The 12,587-nt window shown below is 45.1% G+C and overlaps 4 protein-coding genes across 4 annotated transcripts in view; 3 read left to right on the top strand and 1 right to left on the bottom strand.

Annotated features, from left to right (window-relative positions):
- LOC144497015 (uncharacterized) overlaps nt 1–12,587 on the top strand; it is a 507,438-nt gene that overhangs the window by 186,475 nt on the left and 308,376 nt on the right. The gene's annotated exons all lie outside the window — the stretch shown is intronic.
- Nucleotides 1–12,587, top strand: part of LOC144497025 (uncharacterized) — a 335,427-nt gene that overhangs the window by 32,600 nt on the left and 290,240 nt on the right. The gene's annotated exons all lie outside the window — the stretch shown is intronic.
- Nucleotides 1–12,587, bottom strand: part of LOC144497556 (uncharacterized) — a 60,931-nt gene that overhangs the window by 7,844 nt on the left and 40,500 nt on the right. The window lies entirely within an intron of this gene.
- The window catches only part of LOC144497040 (uncharacterized), a 74,288-nt gene continuing 62,022 nt past the window's right edge, over nt 322–12,587 (top strand). The window contains exon 1 of the mRNA XM_078217766.1: nt 322–351. The gene's annotated coding sequence lies outside the window, so the exon portion shown is untranslated. The remainder of the gene's footprint in view (nt 352–12,587) is intronic.

The following is a 12,587-nucleotide window of genomic DNA, read 5'->3' as shown; positions in this document are numbered from 1 at the left end:
CAAAGCACCGAGTAAACAGGTCTCTCAGCTGGATCTTCTCACACAGCATAAGGGGCATTCCCACACCTGATTCCCCACAGGATAGTCAGACTACCTGAACATTAGTGTGGAGATTATGCAATGTAATTATTATAAATTCTGCTCCTTCACTCACCATCTCCTCACTTGGTTTTCAGTCCCTACAGGAAGTGAAGCAGCTGTGAAAGAGGAAGAGGAGGGAATGGGCAGAGTGGGTGGGCTCTCTGATTGACGTCTCTCACAGCCAATCCTAATATTTCTGGAGTAACATGAGTTTCCTGAAGTTTGGGAAACTGACCGGTGAAACGGAGGCGACTTTGAGCAGCAGATCAGGTGGAGATTTAAACTTGTCATTGTCCCATCTGAATAAAACCTCACTTATTGCAGCTGCTGGCTCAGTTTCCCTGGTAAATGTTTGACAGATTTCTAGTGTGGGAATAGCATTCTTCATCCTCGGAGGCTTTCAAACTGACATCATCAGTGTGGGATGTCCAGGGGCAGAGACTGTCCGCAATGCCTGATGGGAGTTGTAGTTCTGCCACGCGCAGCGACCATTGGTGCCCAGCGTTTGGGAGTTGGAATAAAACTTAAAGTTTATTTATTAGTCACAAGTAAGGCTTACATTAACACTGCAATGAAGTTACTGTGAAATTCTGCTAGTCGCCACCGTCCGGCGCCTGTTCGAGTCAATGCACTTAACCAGCGTGTCTTTCAGAATGTGGGAATAAACCCATGCAGACATGGGGAGAACGTACAAACTCCACACAGACAGTGACCCAAGACGGGAATCAAACCCATGTCCCTGGCGCTGTGAGGCAGCAGTGCTAACCACTGTGCTACCGAGCCGCCCACATTGGAATGTGAGGAAGCGCGAGCCCCGAGCGGCTGAATCGAATTGAAAAGCAGAGATTGACCCTTGGTAGGAATCAGAGCGATGGCGGTGGGAAGATTCACCATTGCAGGAGATTCTGTGTATATAACTGAAGAGGAAAAACTCACACAAGTCACAACTGTCCCACTGACTGGACAGCAGAGAAGAGTTGCAGGAGGATAGTGTGGTTGGCCATGTCAAATGCTGCAGAGGGGTTGCTTCTTTCTCCACAGATGTTTCCTGACCTGAGGATTTTAGCATTTTCCGAATCTCTATCAGATTTCCAGCATTCACAGGATTTTCCCCCATTGGATTCCAATGTGCACTTTAGGGAAGTGTAGAATATTGGCTGATTTGATGGAGTTTGTGGAACCTCCTGCTCCATCAGAGAATCCACACAGGAGATTCTGAGGTTCCTGATGAAGCTTTTGTGACAACTTTGACTCCTGGCACACCAGACAATTTACACAGAGGAGAAACTCTTCAGTTGTGATGTTTGTGACAAGATTTTCACACGCCGTTCTGCTTTTCTGAGGCACCTGTACATACATGCTAATGAGAAACCATTCAGCTGTGAGGTAGATGTGTGATAAGGCTTTCACACAGTCAGTGTATCTCCTGGCCCAACGCATCCACACATGGGAGGCAATGGCCTAGTGGTATTATCGCTAGACTATTAATCCAGAAACTCAACTAATGTTCTGGGGACCTGGGTTTGAATCCCGCCATGGCAGATGGTGGAATTTGAATTCAATAAAAATAATCTGGAATTAAGAATCTATTGATGGCCGTGAGACCATTGTTGATTGTCGGAATGACCCATCTGGTTCACTAATGTCCTTTAGGGTAGAAAATCTGTCGTCCTTTCCTGGTCTGGCCTACATGTGACTCCAGAGCCACAGCAATGTGGTTGACTCTCAACTGCCCTTGGGCGACTAGGGATGGGCAATAAATGCTGGCCAGCCAGCGGCACCCACATCACATGAATGAATTTTAAAAAACACTCACACATGGGAGAAATCTGATGTAGAATGCAGCTTTTACACAGGGAGGAATTCTGTTACTGAAGCATCTGTAAACCTACAAGCAAACCACCTAAATCAAATTGATGCCTGTCAATCAGACAGTCATCAGAGTGTGAATCTCTACACAAGTTCACTGCAAAGGATGTTCACTGGTATTGGGACACAGAACAAGAAGCAGCTTTCACTCACATCGAACAATAGTAACGACAATGCCAGTGCTGAGTTACTATGATGTCAATGATGAAGTCACCCTGCAGTGAGATGCCAGTGAAGCAGGACTTGGAGCAACCCTCATGCAGCAAGGACAACCAGTTGTGTTTGCATCCAGAGCATTAACACAAACTGAACAATGCTATGCACAGATTGAGAAAGAGTGCCAGGATATTGTCTTTGCTTGTCAGCATTTCAACCAGTATCTGTTTGGGAGAGAAAAAGTGATGGTAGAATCTGACCACAAACCATTTCAAAGTATCTTTCTCAAACAGCTTCTATCTGCTCCAAAGTGTTTACAGAGGATGTTACTTAATTTGCAGAGATGCCATTTGGAAGTGAAGACCTGAGCACTTTAAAGATTATGGCCGTGATTTTACTGGCTGGCCCCGCCCATTGATGGTTCCCCTGTTAAAGTTTGACAGAGATTTCTAGTGTGGGAATAGCATTCTTCATCCTCGGAGGCTTTCAAACTGACAACATCAGTGTGGGATGTGTAGCCTCGGATGTGTTTGACAGCAGATCAGCAGAGGAAGACCCACAATATCCAAGGCAGCGACGACATGCTGCCTTGGTCAGCAGCACATGCACCGAAGGGAGAGGGGCCCAGGAGAGAGTGGGAACAGGAGAGAGGGGCACAGGAGGGAGAGGAACATGAGAAAATTGAGACAGAGGGAAGAAGTAAAGAAGAGTGGGTACACAGGAGACTCCAGGAGTGACCTTGGGAGTGACTCGGAGATTGACTGTGTGACTGGGGAGTGACTGTGACTTAGAGTTTGACCCTCTGTTGGGAGTGATTGTGACTCATAGATTGATTCTATGACTGTGCCAGGACTGTAGGTGGAACTTTTCCATCCTGTGCATGTCAAGTTTTGTGTCGGGTACGATTGGAGACTTTAGCAGGAGTCAACATATTGGAATCTGGCCGGCTTGAACATAGTTTGCGATTCTCCCAATGGTGGGTTAATGGCTGTTTGGGTATCCCACTGCCGAGTGGTGTGAATGACATTGGCATTCATTAACATTTCATAGATGTTCATTAAATCCAACGCTGGTCAGAATCATGGGCCACCTTCCAATCTTGCATCACTCCAGCGGGAAATCAGTGGGTCTGAATCACAAGTGAAAAAGTTGGCGTGCAGCGGTCTGTTCTAAATTTACCTGCAATTTTAAGGTGAGTCCAATATTCCTTGCTTACCTGCCACAGTGCTGCACTTGTCCCAAAGCAAATCCAGTGGAGTGCCACACTACTGGCATTGTAGGGTTGGACCATCTCCGGTGTGTGCCTCTATAGTCACAGGGGCAGCACTGTGCAGTGGTACTCAGACAGGGCTGAACATTCAGACAGAGACCAGTATTATGATCGGGGAGGGGGGAAATGAATGATAAACACATGGCGGCAAAGGGACAGGGAGGCATTATATGAAGTTTCAGGGAGGGGGGAATCAATGGAAGGCAGAGGGGCAGGATGGCATTGCCAAGTGTGGAGGAGGAGAGGAAACAATGGAATGCAGAGGGAAGACTGAGGGGTGGGAAGCTGGGGTCCAAAAAGGAAAAATAAACACTGAAAAACAACAGGGTGGATGGGAGGTGAAAATTAGGAATGGGAACGAATCATAGAATGTACTGCACGGAGATAGGCCCTTCAGCCCAAACTGATTCACACCGACCAAAAAGCCCATCTCAGCTAACTCCATTTGCCTGCATTTGGCCCATATCCCTCTAAACCTTTCCTATCTCTATATCTGTCCTTTTAATGCCTTTTAAATGTTGTCAATATCCCTGCCTCAACCATTTCCTCCAGCAGCTCATTCCACATAAGTACCACCCTCTGTGTAAAAAAAGTTGCTCCTCAGGTTCCCATTCATTCCTTCCCCTCTTATCCTAAACATATTCCCTCCAGTTCTCGATTCCCCAACCCTGGGAAAAAGACTTAAGTGTATTCACCCTATCCATGCCTCTCATGATCTTATACACCTCTATAAGATATCCCCTCAGTCTCCTATGCTCCAAAGAAAAATCCTAGCCTGTTCGGTTTCCCTATAATTCAGTTCCTTGAGTCCTGGCAACATCCTTGTAAATCTCTTCTGCACTCTCTCCAGTTTAATAACATCTTCCCTATAGCAAGGTGACCAAAACTGAACACAATACTCCAGGTGCGGCCTCACCAACATCCTGTAGAACTGCAACATAACTTCCCAACTTCTATACTCAATGCCCTGACTGATGAAGGCCAGCATGCCAAAAACCTTCTTCACCGCCCTAACAACCTGTTCTTTGTTCTTGTTGTTCTTTGACTCCACCTTTAGAGAACTGTGCACCTGAATTCCAAAGACCCTCTGTTCCACAATACTCCCTAAGGTCCTACCATTCACCGTGAAAGTCCTACCTTATTTGACTTTCCAAAATGCAACACCTCACACTTATCTGTTATGAACTCCATTTGCCATTTCTCGGCCCACTTCCCCAGCTGATCAAGGTCCTGCTTCAATATTTGATAACTTTCATCGTTGTCTACAATACCATCTATTTTAAAGTCATCTGCAAACTTACTGATCATGCCTTGTACATTCTCATCCAAATCATTGATATAGTTAACAAACAGCAATGGGTTCAGCACTGACCCCTGAGGCACACCACTAGTCACAGGCTTCCAGTCCGACAAGCATCCTTCCACGTAACTTTCTGCTTCCTACCATCAAGCCAAGCATATCCAATTTGCCAGCTCTCCCTGGATTCCATGTGATCTAACCTTCCAGAGCAGTCTACCACGTGGAACTTTATCAAAGGCCTTACAGAAGTCCATATAGACTATGTCTACTACCCTGCCCTCATCAACCTTCCTGGTCATTTCATCAAAGAATTCCAACAAATTTGTAAGGCATGATCTCCCATGCACAAAGCCATGTTGACTACTCTTAATCAAACCCTGTCTTTCCAAATGCCTGTATATCTTACCTTATCCCTCAGAAACTTCTCTAGTAACTTACCCACCACAGATGTTAGGCTAACCGGTCTATAATTCTCAGGCTTTTCTTTGCAGCCCTTCTTAAATAAGGGCACAATATTTGCTACCTTCCAGTCTTCTGGTACCTCACCCGTGGCTAACAATGATGCAAATATCTCAGCCAGGCCTCCCGCAATTTCTTCTTTAGCCTCACGCAGTGTTCTTGGATATACCTGGTCAGGGCCAGGAGATATATCCACCTTCATACATTTTAACACATCCATCACCTCCTCTACTGTAATGCGAACTGTCCCCAATATATCACTACTAACATTCCCGGGTTCCCAAGTCTTCATGTCTTTCTCCATGGTAAACACAGAGGAGAAATATTCATTGAGACCTCACCCATTTCCTGAGGTTCCACACGTGTGTCCACTTGTGTCCTTGAGGGATCCTATTCTTTCTCTAGTTATTCGTTTTCCTTTAATATACTTAATGAACCCCTTTTGATTCACCTTAATCCTCTCAGCCAAAGCTACCTCATGCCCCCTTTCTGCCCTCCTAATTTCCTTCTTGGTTATATTCCTGTATCCCCTTTACACCTCCAGGGAATCCCTTGATTCCAGCTGCTTGTACCTGTCCATGCCTCCTTCTTTTCCCTGGCAAAACCTCAATATGTTTTGTTATCCAGTGTTCCCTACACCTGCCAGCCTTGCCATTAATCCTAACAGGACCTTATAGACCCTGAACTCTAGCTATTTCACATTTGAAGGCCTCCCATTTGCCGGAGGTCCCTTTACCCTCAAACAAGCTACTCCAGTCAGCCATTGCAAGCTCCTGCCTAATTCCATCAAAATTTGCCTTGCCTCAATTTAGAACTTGCACCTGTGGACTAGTTTTGTCCCTTTCCAGAACAATTTTAAAATTAATCGAACTATGGTCACTGGTCCCAGAGTGGTTCCCCACCGTCACCTCAGTCACTTGCCCTGTCCTATTCCCAAGAGGAGGTCAAGTTTTGCCCTTTCCTGAGTAGGACCCTCCACATACTGCCTGAGGAAGATTTCCTGAACACACTTAACAAATTCCATTCCATCTAACCCCTTAACACTATGGCAGTCCCAGTCTATGTTAGGAAAATTAAAATGCCCAACTATGACAATCCCATTACCATTAGACCATAAAACATAGGAGCAGAATTAGGCCACTCAGCCCATCGTGTCTGCTCCACCATACAATCATGGCTGATATTTTTCTCATCTCCATTCTCCTGCCTTTTCCCTATAACCCCTGATCCCCTTATTAATCAAGAACTTGTCTATCTCTGTCTTAAAGACACTCAATGATCTGGCCTCCACAGCCTTCTGTGGCAAAGAGTTCCACAGATTCACCACTCTCTGGGTGAAGAAATTGCTCCTCATCTCTGTTTTAAAGAATCGCCCTTTAGTCTGAGGTTGTGCTCTCTGGTTTTAGTTTTTCCTACTGGTGGGAATATCCTCTCCATGTCCACTCTATCCAGGCCTCGCAGTATCCTGTAAGTTTCAATAAGATCCTCCCCTCATTCTTCTAAACTCCAACGAATGCAAACACAGAGTCCTCAACTGTTCCTCATACAACAAGCTCTTCATTCCAGGGATCATTCTTGTGAACCTCTTCTGGACCCTTTCCAAGGCCAGCACATTCTTCCTTAGATACGGGGCCCAAAACTGCTCACAATACTCCAAATCGGGTCTGACCAGAGCCTTATAAAGCCTCAGAAGTGCATCCTTGCTCTTGTATTCTAGCCCACTCAACATGAATGCTAACATTGCTTTTGCCTTCCTAACTGCCGACTGAACCTGCACGTTAACCGTAAGAGAATCTCGAACAAGGACTCCCAAGTCCCTTTGTGCTTCTGATTTCCTAAGCATTTCCTTATTTAGAAAATAGTCTATGCCTCCATTCCTCCTTCCAAAGTGCATAACCTCACACTTTTCCACATTGTATTCCATCTGCCACTTCTTTGCCCACTCTCAAAGAACAAAGAACAATACAGCACAGGAACAGGCCCTTCGGCCCTCCAAGCCTGCACCGATCATGTGTTCCTAACTAGGCCATCCGTTTTGTATCCTTCTATTCCCAGTCTGTTCATGTGGCTATCTAGACAAGTCTTAAATGATCCAAGTGTGTTTGCGTCAACCACCTTGCTTGGTAGTGCATTCCAGGCCCCCACCACCCTCTGTGTAAAATGCGTCCCCCGCATATCCGTATTGAACCTTGCCCCCCTTACCTTGAACTTATGACCCCTTGTGTTTGTCATTTCTGATCTGGGAAAAAGCTTCCAACTGTTCACCCTATCTATGCCCTTCTTAATTTTATAAACCTCTATTAGGTCGCCCCTCAACCTCCGTCTTTCCAGGGAGAACAACACTAGTTTACTCAATCTCACCGCATAGCTAATACACTCCATACCAGGCAACACCCTGGTAAACCTTTTCTGCACTCTCTCCAAAGCCTCAATGTCCTTCTGGTAGTGTGGCGACCAGAACTGGACGCAGTATTCCAGATGTGGCCTAACCAACGTTCTATATAACTGCAACATCATATGCCAACTTTTATACTCTATGCCCCATCCAATAAAGGCAAGGATGCCATATGCCTTCTTCACCACCTTTTCCACCTGTGCTGCCATCTTTAAGGATCTGTGGACTTGCACACCCAGATCCCTCTGTGTGTCTATACTCCTGATGGTTCTGCCATTTATTGTATAGCTCCCCCCTGCATTAGATCTACCAAAATGCATCACTTCGCATTTATCTGGATTAAATTCCATCTGCCATTTCTCCGCCCAATTTTCCAGCCTATCTATATCCTGCTGTATTCTCTGACAATGTTCATCACTATCCGCAACTCCAGCAATCTTTGTGTCGTCCGCAAACTTACTAATCAGACCAGCTACATCTTCTTCCAAATCATTTATATATATCACAACCAGCAGAGGCCCCAGTACAGAGCCCTGTGGAACACCACTAGTCACAGACCTCCAATCAGAAAAAGACCCCTCCACTGCTACCCTCTGTCTTCTATGGCCAAGCCAGTTCTGTACCCATCTAGCTAGTTCACCTTTGATCCCGTGAGATTTAACCTTTTGCACCAGCCTGCCATGAGGGACCTTGTCAAATGCTTTACTAAAATCCATGTAGACGACATCCATGGCCCTTCCCTCATCAATCATTTTTGTCACCTCCTCAAAAAACTCAACCAAATTTGTGAGGCATGATCTCCCTCGTACAAAACCATGTTGTCTATCGCTAATGAGACTATTCAGTTCTAAATGTGTATAGATCCTATCTCTAAGAATCTTCTCCAACAATTTCCCTACCACGGACGTCAAGCTCACTGGCCTATAATTACCTGGGTTATCCTTGCTACCCTTCTTAAATAACGGGACCACATTTGCTATCCTCCAATCCTCTGGGACCTCACCTGTATCCAGTGAAGAGACAAAGATTTCTGTGAGAGGCCCAGCAATTTCATCTCTTGTCTCTCTCAGTAATCTAGGACAGATGCCATCTGGCCCTGGGGATTTGTCTACCTTAATGCTTCCTAAAACACCTAACACTTCCTCCCTTGTAATTGCGATTTGTTCTAACGGGTCTACACATCCCTCTGAGACACTGCCAATCAACGTGTCTCTAATCAACCCTCTCCGAGCTGTCCAAGTCCTTCTGCAGCCCTCCTGCTTCCTCAATTCGACCTGTCCCTCTACATACCTTTGTATCATCTGCAAACTTAGCAACGGTGCCTTCAGTTCCTTCTTCCAAATCGTTAATGTATATTGGGAAAAGTTGTGGTCCTAGCACCAACCCCTGAGGCACACCACTAGTCACCGCCTGCCATCCTGAAAGAAGACCTCTTTATCCCCACTCTCTGCCTTCCGCCAGTAAGCCAATCATCTATCCATGCCAGGATCTTACCCTGAACACCATGGGCTCTTAACTTATTTAACAGTCTCCAATGTGGCATCTTGTCAAAGGCCTTCTGGAAATCTAAATAAATCATGTCAACTGGTTCTCCTTTATCTAACTTCCTTGTTACCTCCTCAAAGAACGCTAACAGATTTGTCAGATATGACCTCCCCTTGATGAAGCCATGCTGACTCAGTCCTACTGTATCATGCACTTCCAAAGTACTCCACGATCTCATCTTTAATAATGGACTCTAAAATCTTGCCAGTGACCGAAGTCAGGCTAACCGGCCTATAATTTCCCATCTGCTGCCTCCCTCCCTTCTTAAACAGCGGTGTTACATTAACTACTTTCCAGTCTTCTGGGACCCTCCCTGCCTCCAGTGATTCCTCAAAGATTCCTGAAAATTACTCCTGCAAGTCTCCCCAGTCTCCCTGCATATTTGTTCTTCTAATTCCCATTGACTATTTGGGGCCTATAGTACAGCCCCAATAAGGTCACCATCCCCTTCTTATTTCTTAGTTCCACCCACAAAGCCTCTTTGGATGATCCATCAGTTATTTCAGCTCTGACTACTGCTGTGATGCTCCCCTTAATCAAGAATGCAACTCCCCCTCCTCTCTTTCCTCCTTCTCTGTCCCACCTAAAGCACCTGTACCCTGGAACATTAAGCTGCCAGTCCTGTCCCTCCCTTAGCCATGTTTCAGTTATGACTATAATATCCCAGTCTCACATACCTATCCATACCCTGAATTCATCAGCCTTACCTGCCAGCCCTCTTGCATTGAAATACATGCAATTGAATCCAACAGATTTTCCCTGCTCCCTGCTATGCTCCTGCCTATCATGTCTATTCAGCTGCCGTTGCTAAGTACTGCATCTCCTTTCAGCCCATCATTTGCTTCCCTGCTGCTGAGGATCCTCACCGCTCCCCCCGCCCCCCCCCCCCACAACCTCCCCCGCCAATCTAGTTTAAACCCTCCCTTGTAGCATGAGCTACAAAAATCCCCCCAGGATTTTAGTCCCCCTCCACTTCAGATGCAACCCGTCCCTCTTAAACAGTTCACCTCTGCTCCAGAAAAGATCCCAATGATCTAAGAATCTGAATCCCTGCCCCCTGCACCAATTCTTTAGCCACGCATTTATCTGCTATATTCTCCTGATCTTACTCTCACTAGCAAATGGCACTGGAAGTAATCCAGAGATTACCACCCTCGAGATCCTCATTCTTAACCTTTTTCCTCGCTGTCTATGTACGCTCCTCAGGACCTCTTCCCTAAGTACACAGCCTCCAGGATAGGAAAGGGTATTGTGTGTGTGCATGTGTTTTTGTGGCACATGATAGGTGGGTCGTACAGGAACTCAGTAAGGGTGTGAGGAGCAGAGAGTGTAGCTTTCTGTTGTGAAGCTAATGGGGAAGTCATTGAAAGGCAATGTCCTTAGTCTGGGTCCAAAGAGTAAAGACAGTACTTGGATCAAAGCCAAGACAGGAAGAGAACAGATTGTCCTTTGTTCATAGTTAGGAGTCAGAGAATACTATCTGTTTTTAGGATCACAGAGAGTACGAATTGTCCTTGGACCACGTGGCACTCAGTCAAGGCTGAGAGAGAAGAGACAGTCATGGACGGCAGTTGAATGGGCAGACAAGAAGATAGAGATAAACTAGTGGAATGGACAGACAAGGAATATAGGAAGTAGGAACAAGATGAGGTAATTCAGCCCTTCGAACCCGCTTCACAATCCTATATGATCATGGCTGATCTTCATCTCATCCTAACTCCACTTCCCTACCTTTTCCTTAAAACCCTTTATCCTGCTTTTGATCAAATATTATCTATATCTTTCTTGAATTCATTATTGATTCTGCATCTACTGCACTCTGGGGCAGTGAGTTTCATAGATTCACAATCCTCTGCGAAAAATGGATGTTTCTTATCTCTGTCTTGAACTCCCCTCCTCTTAGTCTACAGCTATGACCTCTTGTCCTAGACTGTTCTAGAATGGGGAACATTTGGTTAATATTTACTTTATCAATGCCATTGTGTATTTTATATACCCTCATTTTTCTATACTCCAGCGAGTCCAAGCCCAAACCACTCAACCACTTCTCATACGACAACCCCTTCAAACCTGGAATCAATCTAGTCAATCTCTTCTGAACCACCTCCAGTGCCACCACATCCTTCCTTAAAGAAGGTGACCAAAACTGAACACAGTACTTTAAGTGTGGTCTCACCAATGCCTTATACAATTGTAACAACACTTCTCTACCTTAATACTCTAGACCCTTTGCAATAAACGCCAAGATTCCATTTGCCTTCCTTATAAAATTCTGCACCTACATACCCACTTTCTGAGACTCGTGCACAAGGACACCCAGTTCCATCTGTACAGACACCTTTTGCATCTGTTTCCCATTTAAATAATAATTTGCCCTTTTAGTTTTCCGGCCAAAATGGATAAACTTGCATTTATCCACATTAAACTCATATGCCAGATTCTGGCCCATTCCCCTAGCCTATCAATATCCATTTGTTAACTTTTTATCTCCTCATCGCAGCCTGCTTTCCCACCTACTTTTGTGTCATTAGCAAATTTTGCCAAGTTGCATTCTGTCCCTTCTTGTAGATCAATGATATAGATTGTAAATAGTTGTGGTCCAAGAACTGAAGGACCCCACTAGTTACAGATCGCCAAATGGAAAAGAACCCATTTACCCCAACCTCTGCTCTCTATCAGTCAACCAATCTTCAATCCAAGCCACTATTCTACCCCAACACCTTGGGATCTAACCTTCTGGATCAGTCTCTTGTGTGGCACCTTATCAAATGCCTTCTGGAAGTCCAGATAGATCACATCCACAGGATCTCTGTTATTTACCTTGGTGGTTACATCCTCAAAGAACTCTAGCAGGTTTGTCAAAGAAGACTTGCCCTTCACAAAATAGTGCTGATACTGGTGAACTGAGCTTTGCTTTTCCAGATGCTCAGTCACCTCCTCCTTAATGATTGACTCCAGCAACTTTCTCACCACAGAGGTCAAGCTGACTGGTCTATAGTTTCCCTTCTTTCTTGAATAAGGGCGTCACATTAGCATGTTTCCAATCCACCAGTACCTTTCCGGAATCCAGGGAATTTTGGAATATCATAACTAATGCATCCACTATCTCTGCCTCCTTTAACACCCTAGGGTGTAGGCCATCAGGTCCCTGGGACTTACCTACTTTTGAACCCTTCAATTTACTGAGTACCTTCTCCTTGGTTATAGAAATTTCACCAAGTTCCACTGTATTAATGGCAGTTTTTGGGACCGAATTATTATCTTCTACTGTGAAGACAGAGACAAAATATTGGTTTAGTGCCTCTGCCACCTCTGAGTTTCCCATTATTACCCCACAATTTCCATCCTCTAAGGGCCAACATCTACTTTCGCATTTCTCATCTCTCAAGATCCTAGGATTACTTGATGCTGCCAACACAGCTAATATCTTTCTTTTTTTCTGCCTTTAAAGTGATGTTGAAATGTGTCTGGAAGAGTTATACTCCAGAAACTTTGGTATCACTGTGCCAACA

The sequence above is a fragment of the Mustelus asterias genome, chromosome 8 (assembly GCF_964213995.1).
Source record: "Mustelus asterias chromosome 8, sMusAst1.hap1.1, whole genome shotgun sequence".
Lineage (NCBI taxonomy): Eukaryota > Metazoa > Chordata > Chondrichthyes > Carcharhiniformes > Triakidae > Mustelus > Mustelus asterias.
This window is presented reverse-complemented; position numbering and strand designations above follow the sequence as displayed.